The 12,986-nt window shown below is 48.1% G+C and overlaps 1 protein-coding gene across 1 annotated transcript in view; it reads right to left on the bottom strand.

Annotated features, from left to right (window-relative positions):
• The window catches only part of LOC138287420 (membrane-spanning 4-domains subfamily A member 15-like), a 182,062-nt gene extending 170,074 nt beyond the window's left edge, over nt 1–11,988 (bottom strand). Inside the window, exon 1 of the mRNA XM_069227836.1 lies at nt 11,900–11,988. The gene's annotated coding sequence lies outside the window, so the exon portion shown is untranslated. The remainder of the gene's footprint in view (nt 1–11,899) is intronic.
• Nucleotides 11,989–12,986: the final 998 nt, after the last annotated feature.

Here is a 12,986-nt window from a genome sequence, read left to right as displayed (position 1 = left end):
TTCACCACAACCAGCTGTTTCTGTCTAGACCATCTCTTGGTCCCCACACTAAGTTAGTGGGGATCCCAAAATAATAACCTCACCCTCCAATCAGTGCCATTTTAATCTCTTTCGTGGCTGGAATTTTGTTTCATAGTTGAGGGTAGTTTTGTTTTAAGGGTCTTGTTTGTAATGTCATTGCAGTAGATCCTCTAGGGGTTAAATTAATGGTTATGTTACAATATTTTCAGTCATTTTCTTTTCATGTGGTTAGGTACTCTAGGTGATAACTATATGGTAGCATGACCATGTTTCTTACAAATGCTATTTTCATTGTGGTGTCCTCTAGGGGCTGTTCTAAGCATTACAGTGAAATGGCAAATGTTTATTTCTGATAAGGGCTTTTATTGAGTTTATATGATAATTGTATGCTTTATTAATCTCTTCCTATTGCAACTATGAACATGATTCAGGCCATTGTAACATCCTTATTACACTATAACTGTTTGAACACTCTTGATATGTTTGGGTGACCCTTCTAGTTTATTTCTCTTGTTACTCTTCTGTGGCTGTCTTGTTTTGGGAATTGTGTTAGCCAGCCAGCAACTCTTATGGTGGGGTGGTGAAAGTGGTATTCTTTTGGAATTAGCATGGCAGATTTAAATTAGGATGCTAAATGGCAACATTTTCAATTTTGGCTGCAGATAGAGAAAGAACGTACATGGAAGTGCTTTAGTTATATGCAGGGCCAGTGGAAGTATGTGGCAGAAAAATACCAAATTATGAGAGTGTTGACCAATTTCAGTGGCAAGGAAAATTCAGTTATAAATTTACAACTCCAATAGCTGTTACTCAAGCAAATGAGAGACCCATTGCATTGTAATTGCTTGTTATAGAGGTATTCACTAAAAATAAAGTCACTTTGAGGAAACTGATCTAGAATGCACGTATATTCAGGGGTGAGATAAAGGCCTCTGCAAGTTAGCAACAAATGAAGGCCAGGGCCTCATATATCCATTACATGGCTTTACTGGATGTTCATTGCAACAATTACCTCAGACAGCCACAGTCTCAGAGATTGTGTGTCACCTTTTGCATGATGAGCAAAGCTATACTAAATTGCCCTACTGGGTGTGGTGTAGCAGGCAGGGGGTAAGTGCCTGTTCCAGGGAGAAGTGACTGGTCTTGCCCCAACTATACCTGTTTTTCATTTGAATGAGACTTCTGGAAATCTACGAGTTTTGCTTTATCCAAGTCATTCTCTACCAGTGCTCTAAGGCAATCTGCTGAAAAAATCAATGGATATGCAGTCATTGCTCACCTTTATTTCAAAATCTTTGTTCCACACTTGCATTTCAAAGAGGGCAGCATACCTGGATTGCTAAGAACTGTATGTTGTGAAATACATTAAAAAATATATCTGTGTTATCAGACTGTCACATTTACCATACAGGAACAAAATAAATTGTGCTGGAAGAAACCGAAACATGGCATCCTTTGTGTGTAATATTTGAATAGCAAATTACAAAGAGGAAAAAAGGGAACAAAGCCTGGAAGCAGTATCCAAACGGATTTATCTGGTATAATGGGAGAGAAAATATTAATAGGGTGTACTCTGAAAAGGTGGAAACCATGGTATAGTAAACACTACACTAATCAGACAGTGTCACTGTAGGAAGTTGGCTCTGTATGTACTATTTCAAAGTAAGAAATAGCATGCACAGAGTCCAAGGGTTCCCCTTAGAGGTAAGAAGTAGGCTTATCAGAGGGTAGTGTTAAGCATTTGTTGTATACACACAGGCAATAAATGAGGAACACACACTCAAAGACAATTCCAGGCCAATAGGTTTTTGTATAGAAAAATATCTTTTCTTAGTTTATTTTAAGAACCACAGGTTCAAGATTTACAAACAATACTTTAAATGAAAGGTATTTCACTTAGGAACTTTAGGAACTTTGAATTAGCAAAATGGCATATACAGTTTTCACACAAATGGCAATAAGCTATTTTAAAACTGGACACTGCAATTTTCAACAGTTCCTGGGGGAGGTAAGTGTTTGTTAGATTTGCAGGTAAGTAAACCACCTACAGGGTTCAAAGTTGGGTCCAAGGTAGCCCACCATTGGGGGTTCAGGGCAACCCCAAAGTTACCACACCAGCAGCTCAGGGCAGGTCAGGTGCAGAGGTCAAAGTAGTGCCCAAAACCCATAGGCTTCAATGGAGAAGGGGGTGCCCCGGTTCCAGTCTGCCAGCAGGTAAGTACCCGCGTCTTCGGAGGGCAGACCAGGGGGGGGTTTTGTAGGGCACCGGGGGGACACAAGTCAGCACAAAAAGTACACCCTCAGCGGCACGGGGGCGGCCGGGTGCAGTGTGCAAATAGGCATCGGGTTCGCAATAGGTTTCAATGGGAGACCAAGGGGTCTCTTCAGCGATGCAGGCGGGGGGGGGCTCCTCTGGGTAGCCACCACCTGGGCAAGGGAGAGGGCCACCTGGGGGTCGCTCCTGCACTGGAGGTCGGCTCCTTCAGGTCCTGGGGGCTGCGGGTACAGTGTCTTTACCAGGCGTTGGGTCTTTGTAGCAGGCAGTCGCGGTCAGGGGAAGCCTCGGGATTCCCTCTGCAGGCGTCGCTGTGGGGGCTCAGGGGGGTCAACTCTGGCTACTCACGGTCTCGCAGTCGCCGGGGAGTCCTCCCTGTAGTGTTTGTTCTCCACAAGTCGAGCCGGGGGCGTCGGGTGCAGAGTGCAAAGTCTCACGCTTCCGACGGGAAACGTGTGTTGTTTCAAAGTTGCTTCTTTGTTGCAAAGTTGCAGTCTTTGTGGAGCAGAGCCGCTGTCCTCGGGAGTTCTTGGTCCTTCTAGATGCAGGGTAGTCCTCTGAGGCTTCAGAGGTCGCTGTACCCTGTGGAACGCATCGCTGGAGCAGTGTCTTTAGAAGTGGGGAGACAGGCCGGTAGAGCTGGGGCCAAAGCAGTTGGTGTCTCCGTCTTCTCTGCAGGTTTTCAGCTCAGCAGTCGTTCTTCGTCTTAGGTTGCAGGAATCTATCTTGCTGTGTTCTGGGAACCCCTAAATACTCGATTTAGGGGTGTGTTTAGGTCTGGGGGTTAGCAGCCAATGGCTACTAGCCCTGAGGGTGGCTACACCCTCTTTGTGACTCCTCCCTGAGGGGAGGGGGGCACATTCCTATCCCTATTGGGGGAATCCGCCATCTGCAAGATGGAGAATTTCTAAAAGTCAGAGTCTCCTCAGCTCAGGACACCATAGGGGCTGTCCTGACTGGTCAGTGACTCTTCCTTGTTTTTCTCATTATCTCCTCCGGCCTTGCCGCCAAAAGTGGGGCCGTGGCCAGAGGGGGCGGGCAACTCCACTAGCTGGAGTGCCCTGGGGTGCTGTAACAAAGGGGGTGAGCCTTTGAGGCTCACCGCCAGGTGTTGCAGTTCCTGCAGGGGGAGGTGAGAATCACCTCCACCCAGTACAGGCTTTGTTACTAGCCACAGAGTGACAAAGGCACTATCCCCATGTGGCCAGCAACATGTCTGGTGTGTGGCAGGCTGCTAAAACTAGTCAGCCTACACTGGTAGTCGGTTAAGGTTTCAGGGGGCACCTCTAAGGTGCCCTCTGGGGTGTATTTTACAATAAAATGTACAATGGCATCAGTGTGCATTTATTGTGCTGAGAGGTTTAAAACCAAACTTCACAGTTTTCAGTGTAGCCATTATGGTGCTGTGGAGTTTGTGCATGACAGACTCCCAGACCATATACTCTTATGGCTACCCTGCACTTACAATGTCTAAGGTTTTGCTTAGACACTGTAGGGGTATAGTGCTCATGCACTTATGCCCTCACCTATGGTACAGTGCACCCTGCCTTAGGGCTGTAAGGCCTGCTAGACGGGTGACTTATCTATACCTATAGGCAGTGTGAGGTTGGCATGGCACCCTGAGGGGAGTGCCATGTCGACTTAGTCATTTTATCCCCACTAGCACACACAAGCTGGCAGGCAGTGGGTCTATGCTGAGTGAGGGGTCCCCAGGGTGGCATAAGACATGCTGCAGCCCTTAGAGACCTTCCCTGGCATCAGGGCCCTTGGTACCAGGGGTACCAGTTACAAGGGACTTACCTGGATGCCAGGGTGTGCCAACTGTGGAAACAAAAGTACAGGTTAGGGAAAGAACACTGGTGCTGGGGCCTGGCTAGCAGGCCTCAGCACACTTTCAAATCATAACTTGGCATCAGCAAAGGCAAAAAGTCAGGGGGTAACCATGCCAAGGAGGCCTTTCCTTACAGTCACCACAGCAGGTGATGGCGTCCGGTGTGATAATTTTTTTGGGTGCTCCCCCAATGTAATGGTCCTTGGATTTCCTCATGACCACCATCTAAAAGTGCCCATATGTCTCCAAAGCCCCTCTCTCACATCTATTTCATTTGTTTTAAATTGCTGGTAAAGTCTGGGTTTATTAATTCACTCAGCTATCCTCATAAAATACAGATCTTGTCCTTGAAACAGGAATTGTAACCCTCCGGACTACTTTATGGCGAGTCACAACTGCTAGTAGACAAACTCTGATCTCTCTCTTTAGCAGGAACTTTAATCATGACACTTTTATTCCTGCCTGAAAGTTGGATGCACAAGGAACTCTGCAGTAGGTGCATTTAAACCTTAAGTTATTGCTAAACACAGCCATCCCGCCAGGTCGGTGCCCACTGCGGTCGCACCAGTTACACAACCCATAAGTCGGCCTTGCGTGAGAGAGCTCAAAAGTACGACTTACAATCTCTCATCTGATTGATCTTTTTTAAATTGATTGAGACACTGAGGGAATTAACAATAATATAACAGCACAATTGTTGTGCAGCATGTTGGCCACACAATAAGGATGCAGAATCATGTGTGAATTTAAGTAACTTTAACAGCAATCGACAACCAATCCAATATATGTGCATGTCATAATGATATTAAAATGATACAAGATTACAGTAGGCAGGCTCAAATATTGCAAGTGTTTTGCTCTCAAAGCAAAGTAATTACAGCCAGATACAAAGCAATTACAGCCACTGCAATAAAGCAACTAATAATTAGAAATAGGTGTTCCATAAACAAATGTCTGTTCTATCTCCTAAACGTGAAATGATTCTAAAATCATCTAATCAGAATTCTAAACAAGGATGGTTTCAATGAAAGCTTAAGGAATTTTGGAAATGCAAGAAGGTGTCAGCACAGTAAAGACACCATTATAAGTGTTCAAGCAAAGGGAATACGTGTTTGGCATAAAGCTTCACACTTGTAAGGATAAAAGGAACCTCAGAGAGGTCTGTACCCCTCAACGTCCAAAGAAATCTGCAATAACCTCTAACACCATGAATATCAATTACAACAAACAGAACATTCAACAACAATGATATCTCTTCCCACCTGACCAGGAACCAATCATTTGTTACCCATACTGTGCATTTGCAACATCACAAGAATTTCTCATCCCTCAGAACTTGGATAATTACTGCACCCTTGAACATCCCCCACTCCTGGTACACAATGAATAGAAAACTTCAGCTGCTCATTAGTGTAGGAAGATGGCCTGGTCTGAGGTGAGCACCTATGATGTTATCACCTTATACCAGGTCCAGGTATCCCCTATTAGTGTAGTGTAGACAGTGTCTAGGAAGCCAGGACTCTCTAGAGGTAGCTGTGGATGAGCAGCCAAGACTTATCTAGGAGACATGCAAAGCTTATGCAATACCAGTATAATCACACTGCGCTTACGTATATGAAAGAACCACACAGTGCTACAAAAATAAAGGTACTTCATTATGGTAACACAAATACCCAAAATACTATATAGGCAATACCCCAACTGGAAGTAAGTAAACATACTATTATGTACACATTAGAACTCAGTGAATAGCATAAAAGGCAGTAGAAAACAGTGAAAGCAATAGCAAGTACTGAAGCCCCGGGGGGACCAAACCATATACAAAGTAAGTGGAATGCAAACGTGGGGCTCCCACCCAAAGAACTGGAATCGGTAGAGGGGAGCTGGAAGAACTAGGAAACCCACAATGTAAGTACCAGAGTGCCCCCCAGCGACCAGGAGAAAAGAGGTAAGTACCTGGTTTTCCCCAAACCCACCCACAGGACTTCAGAAACAGATTTTGTAAGACCCAGACAAGACTGCAAGAAACCAGAGGTGGATCCAGGTAGAGAAAGACCTGTGAAAGAAGGAGACCAAGTCCAGTTCACGTTGGAATGTCCGGCAGTGGCAAGAACCACTACCCACTGATCTGTGGATGCAGCACCTGGTCGATGGTGAACAAAGACAGCCAGCAGTGCAGCACCAGAGCAGCTGAAGAGTTCCTGGAGTGATGCATTTGATGTCCCACACTGGAAGAAGGATTAGTCTGTTAGTTTTGTGGAAAAACCACCAACAAGCCTTGGTAAAGGCAAATGCAGTGAATGAGGAAATGCAGTGAATGAGGAGCTGCCAGGGACCAGCAAGGCCCAGGGGGACTCAAACTATGGAGGGGAGTCCTGGGTGACCCTCAGCCTTGAGAAGAGTTGCAGGAAGAGGAGACAGCCCCCACAGGTGACCCACAAGCATCAAGCACAGGGGTCAAGCTGAGGCCCATGCAGCACCCATAGAAAGGAGTCCCATATTGCTGGAGAACCACGCAGAGGGCTGAGCATCACAGGGAAGAGTGCTATGGGCTAGGGCTGCACAGAGCCTGGAGATCGCTTGGAGGAGATGCCAACAAGCCTGTGTAGCTGCAAGAAACACAGTGCATGGGGATACTGTCCTGCGTGGAGAGGCAAGGGCTTACTATCTCCCAAGTTGGATAGCTGGCAGAGAAGACGAAGGGGACCACTCCAGACCACCACCCGTCATGCAGGATCTACGCAGCGCTGGAGGACAGGGGATCCACACAGTAGGTTGTTGATACAGTTGGTGCCTGCGGATGCAGGGGAGTGACTTCTTCCAAACAAGCCCAGGTTCAGAGTTCCCATTATACAGCTGGACACAGGTCACACAGGTGAAATGGCTTCCCCGCACTTACGAAGTCCAGGGAATTGAAGGTGGAGTTTGTTGGGGCACCTCTGCTCAGGCAGGGGTGCCCTCACACACAGGTACCTGCAACCAGCCCTCTGGGCTAGGAGGGCCTGCCATAGGGGTGACTTACAGTGACCTGGTTCAGTGACCTGTAGTGAAAGGGTGTATGCACCTTTTCACTCAGGCTGCAAAAGTGCTTTTTGCTTGCCACGCTATTCCAGTTCGGACCCAGCCATATGCAAATCAGTCTTGACCCTGTTCCCCATGGGAACAGTCCAGCCTGAACTGCTAGGCCAGGTGTTCCCTGGACCAGAAACAAGCATCCTGGGACCGGTTTCAGGGTATCACCCTTCATCAGCAAGGCTAGCTTGAATCTGGTGGCATAGCAAGCACAGGACCCACGTCTTGGCATACCCTTCCCACTTGGGGAGACAAATGCAAAAACAACAGATGATGGACTGATGGGCAGAGGAAGGGTGATATGGCTGGGTCCAAACTGGGGCGGCATAGTGAGCAAAAGAACGATGGATTAAACCCAGATCTGGGAGTGAGTGTCTGCATTGTTCAGCACTCCGTCCAGCATCCTTTTGTGTTGCTAAAGTTGCCCTAAGGTGAAAGGGTATGCCCAGACGTGGGTCCCATGCTCACTTCGCCACTAGATTCGAACTAGCCTGGCTGATGAAGGGTGATACTCTGAAACCGGTCCCAGAATGCTTGTTTTGGGTGCAGGAAGGACCTGGTTTGGCAGTTTGGGTTGGACTGTTCTCATGAGAAACAGGGTCAAGATTGATTTGCATATGGCTGGGTCCAAACTGGGTGGCATGGTGAGCAAAAGAACGATGGATTAAACCCAGATCTATGACTGGGGATGAGTGTCTGCAGTGTTCAGCACTCCATCCATCATCCTTTTGTGTTGCTAAAGTTGTCCTAAGTGGGAAGGGTATGCCCAGACGTGGGTCCTGTGCTCACTTTGCCACTGGGATCAAGCTAGCCTCGCTCATGAAGGGTGATACTCTGAAACTGGTTCCAGGATGCCTGTTTCTGGTCCAGGGAGGACCTGACTTGGCAGTGTGGGCTGGACTGTTCCCATGAGGAACAGGGTCAAGACTGATTTGCATATGGCTGGGTCCAAACTGGGGTGGCATGGTAAGCAAAAGAACGATGGATTAAACCAAGATCTGTGACTGGGGGTGAGTGTCTGCTTTGTTCAGCACTCCGTCCACCATCCTTTTGTGTTGCTAAAGTCGAATTGGCAGTGCAAGACTGCACACACAGACACTGCAGTGGCAGGTCTGTGTCATGTTTACAGGGATTCTCATGTGGTGGCACAACCAGTGCTGCAGGCCCAATAGTAGCATTTGATTTACAGGCCCTGGGCACCTCTAGTGCACTTTACTAGGGACTTACCAGTAAATCAAATATGCCAATCAGGGATAAGCCAATTACACATATAATTTACACAGGAGCACTTGCACTTTAGCACTGGTCAGCACAGATAAAGGCGGTCATTCTGACCGCGGCGGTCTGCAGTCGCCGCCTGCCAAGCGGTTCCCGCCGAAAGACCGCAGCGGCCATTCCGGCTTTCCCTTTGGGCCGGCGGGCGACCACCAGAAGACCGCCGGCCGGCCCAGCGGGAAAGCCCCTTCAACAATGAAGCCGGCTCCGAATGGAGCCGGCGGAGTTGAAGGGGTGCGACGGGTGCAGTGGCACCCGTCGCGATTTTCAGTGTCTGCAAAGCAGACACTGAAAATCTTTATGGGGCCCTGTTAGGGGGCCCCTGCACTGCCCATGCCAGTGGCATGGGCAGTGCAGGGGCCCCCCGGGGCCCCACGACACCCGTTCCCGCCATCCTGTTCCTGGCGGTAATTACCGCCAGAAACAGGATGGCGGGAAGGGGGTCGGAATCCCCATGGCGGATTCCCTGGGCCAGCGGGAAACCGGCGGGAAACCACCGGTTCCCCTTTTCTGACCGCGGCAGAATCGCCCAGGAAGCACCGCCAGCCTGTTGGCGGTGCTTCCGCTGCCCTCCGCATGACCGCCAGGGTCGGAATGACCCCCAAAGTGCCCAAAGTACCAAAAACAGCAAAAACAGAGTCCAGCACAATGTCAAAACACGGGAAGCAGAGGCAAAAAAAAAAAGACAGGTGAGACCACGCCAAGGATACCAGGACTAACAGTTACCCACACTACGCTGCTCATACCACACATAGACACAGAGAGTGCACTCAGTATACAATCACACTGCACAGCTCACACTGGCTCCTTTAACTAGATGCATGCAGTGTTATGCTGCGGCCAATCTCTATGCCTACAGCGTTACATTCTCAGCGTGCGGTGAGGTCCGGGCCATCGGAACTCACCGCGGGCCGCAGGCTTGACTACAGCATTTCCCTTTTGGTCTGCGGCAGGGTCGGGTGACCCGGGATCGGACCGTGGACTTCGACACAGGCAGCTTGCTGTTGCATCACAGGCCCCCCCTGTGGTCCCCTTATAACATAATTACCTTTCCTTCGAATCCTTGGGGCCTGTTCTTAGTTTTTTATTTCTCTTCCCTCTGGACCTTGGGGCCATATTTCTTCTTCCCAGAATGCTATTCACTTCCCAGCGTGCCCTGGTATCTTTTCTTTTTCCTATTTCAGGATGGTGTCCTTTCCAGTTTTCTCTATGGCTCGTTCCCAATTAAAGATGGCATTTTTCTTTTTTCCTGTTTGTCACTTACTGTTCATTAGTATATAAGGAGCCCTGGTTCTTTTCTTCCTTGTGTTGCAACACTTCCTGTTGATGGTGGTCCTCGCTCCTGCTTTCATTCCTGTGGAGTATTTTTCTGCTTGTTTCACCTGCAGCCTCCTGTTGTTCCAGTTCTTGAAGTCCTGGTATCCCGACGCTCTCACTTTCCTGCTTCTTGGAGTTCCTTCGTAAGAGGTTTTTTCTCTTTGGGTTTTTCCCCTGTGACTCCTTCTGGAGGTCTACCTTGTCAGCAGCACCCTGGCTACTGGAGAAGGGCCGCCCCTATCGTGACCTGACCAGAACGTGCAAGATCTGAAGTAGCACCTCAGTACCATCCAACAAGGGTGGAAAGAGAAGGGCGGAATGTGGCACGCAGCCTTGTTGACAACGGGCTCACATTGAACTCTCAGCGCATTAACTCCACTGCTAGTGATGCAGTCACAATGAACATTGCGGACTGTGGTCATACAACCCTCACTTCGCACTACTCACGACTACAGCTCACACTGACTCCTTTAACTGCATGCATGCAGTCTTGCTTACATTGGGCTCACATTGAACCCTCAGGGGCAAATTTATGAGCGGTTTTGCGTTGCCTTTGCACTATGCAATGTGGTGCAAGAGCAACACAAGCCCAAAAAGAGATTTATGAAGCCAAGCAAGGCCACTTTTCATGGCCCTGTGAGAATTAATAAATCTTGAGTAAGAAACTGCAGTGCAAATTGCTGCATTGCCTTACTCTGCCCTAGTAAGGCTTTCCATGGGTGTTGCACGGGTGTTCTAAAGCAACTCCCATGAGTTTTTGACACATTTCCAGATTTACCAGAAGTGGGAGACCTTGGAATGCGCTAAAAAGATATGCATTTGCAGGGGAGGCGTAACAAGGAGAAATATCTTTATTTCCCTTCGTTACTTCATCTTTGTATGTGTGGTGCATCCTGCAGCACCCACAGAAAGAGGAGTATGCCTCCCAGGATTGTTTTTGTGCAGGAAGGTGGTCCTTTCTGCACAAAAAGAATCCTATATGCAACACAGGCACCCTTGCACCATGGTACAAGGGTGGCTGCGTTGGCGCTAGGCAGCCAATTATGCACCAGCGCAAGAGCAAAGGACAGGAATGGGCTGTATTGCAAAAAATATGGTGTCTTCCTGCCCTTTCCCTGTAATGCACAGCAACAATGTGATTTGCTGGGCCGCATTACTATCCCATAAATATGCCCATCAGCGCATAAACTCCAGTGCTACTGATGCAGTGCCCGAGCTACAGTCACACCGTAGACAGCGCACTGTTAATGCTACCCTCGCTTTGCACTGCCCACGCCTACCGCTCACACTACACTAGTCCTTTGCCTCTGATCGCACTGCAGTTGTACTAAAATACTCAGATAGACTACTCACACTGCAGTCATAATGTACTTCTCACACTACACTCAAATTGCAGAGCTCACACTACAGAGCTCACATGGGATTCCCACCCCTGCGCACACCATCCTCACGCTCTCATCACGCACCCTTCACTGCCACCAGGAGCCTTCATCTGCAGCACACCACTGGCCCTTCTATCCCGCCTCTGCTTTAACGCAGTACACTGGCCTCTAACGCACAAGCGCTTTAAAGCACACAAGTGGCATTCAGCCAAACACGTTCTTTCCATGCAAGCACAAAATCTGCGATTTCACTGGCGGGCCAGTTTCCGAAAACCCGTTAACAGCCCTTCAATAGGCAAAATCCTTTGTTCAAAAAAGTTCAGTAAATGACAAGAAAATGTTAGGGAAACAAACCGCACTGGGCAGACTTTTTAAGAATATTGACATGTACGAGTGGGAAAAGCGCATGGGGAGGGAACTTGACTGGACTGGACCTTCAAGGAAAAGTGTAAGAACTTAAACTTCATTGGGCAGGCTCTGCAAAGAGCAACAACCGCCTGACTGGCCCTTTAAAGCGCAGCCTGACTTTCCCAGAGCCGTGTCACGCTCGTGCGCTTCTACTCCTCACGGTAGTGAGTGCACTGTCCTTCTCCAACACACACACACATTCTCACACCATTCTGCACAAAACCCGTCCGTATCAAGTTCGACATGTTTTTAACAATAAAAAGACCTATTGACTTTGTCATTGCGCATAGTTTAAGGGAGTTCAGCTGCTGCACTCACGTCTGCTGTGGCCACCGGCTCTGCCTTGACCCCCTCTGTTTCACCTCCTTCAGCTGCGCACCTGTCACCTCCACTGGCCTCCCGCAACGCTTGGCAGTGAGTGGGTGACGTCACGATGTTTCGACATGTGTGTAGCCGAGAACATGTATTGTATAACCTCCCGTAAACGTTACGCTACATCCCATTTGGCAGGAACCTGATTTCATACCTATGGAAGGCCGCGGTCAAGATAAATGAAGTAACAGCAATGTTGAGCTCAACCGCAGAAGTTGCAGCTGAATCAAAGGATGGAGAAGTTCATTTAAAAATAATTTTGGGTCCCTCGCTCCGCCGGCTGTACGGGGGTGCGACCGGTGCTCCCGCACCGAGTGCTGACTTCGGATGGAGCACCTTGTTTGCAAGTATATTATGGTTTCAAAAGCACCTGCTGCCGCGTTTCTTGCCTCCAGCAGTTTTCAGGCAACAATAAAAATTTCAAGATAACTTTTATGATTAATGTTCTTCCTGGGGAGTGATGGAGTTTTTCTAGTGGGAGTTTTGACTCATGATAAGGTAGCGCTAGCGCAGAGGGTTAATGTGCCTGCAGCAAAGAAGGTCTACCACGCAGATCACAAAGTGCATGTAATGTGACTAGTCCCTGGGTACTGCTTTTTTCAGAGAAATCCTTTTGTTGCTTGCAGTATATAAATTACAATTCTAGTATAGAGCAGTGAGCAATTAACTGCCATCAAATACATGAGCATAGACATAGAGCATAGGTACTTCCATACATTTTCCCAGGGGCCACAAAGTTTGGTCTGTGATGTGACAGAGGGCCGCCCTGATGCCTGCAGGATGGCGGGCAGGGGCTAGGCGGGGGGGATTGGCAATAAGGTGGGTGTAAGGGAAGTAAAGCATATACGTTTAGTGTCTGAATTCCACAATGTGAAACCAAAACTTTGGGCTTAATCCCAGCTTATCAACTCCACTAAATTGTAGAATCGTAAGCAATTGTTTTATTTCACTTTCCATCCTTTTTACCTATGAGGATCTCGAAATACACAACTTCATGGTATATTCTAAACAAAAGTTTCTCATGTGCTTGATT

This window comes from Pleurodeles waltl, chromosome 4_1 (assembly GCF_031143425.1).
Source record: "Pleurodeles waltl isolate 20211129_DDA chromosome 4_1, aPleWal1.hap1.20221129, whole genome shotgun sequence".
Taxonomy (NCBI): domain Eukaryota; kingdom Metazoa; phylum Chordata; class Amphibia; order Caudata; family Salamandridae; genus Pleurodeles; species Pleurodeles waltl.
The sequence above is the reverse complement of the archived record's forward strand: the minus strand, read 5'-3'. Positions and strand labels throughout refer to the sequence as shown.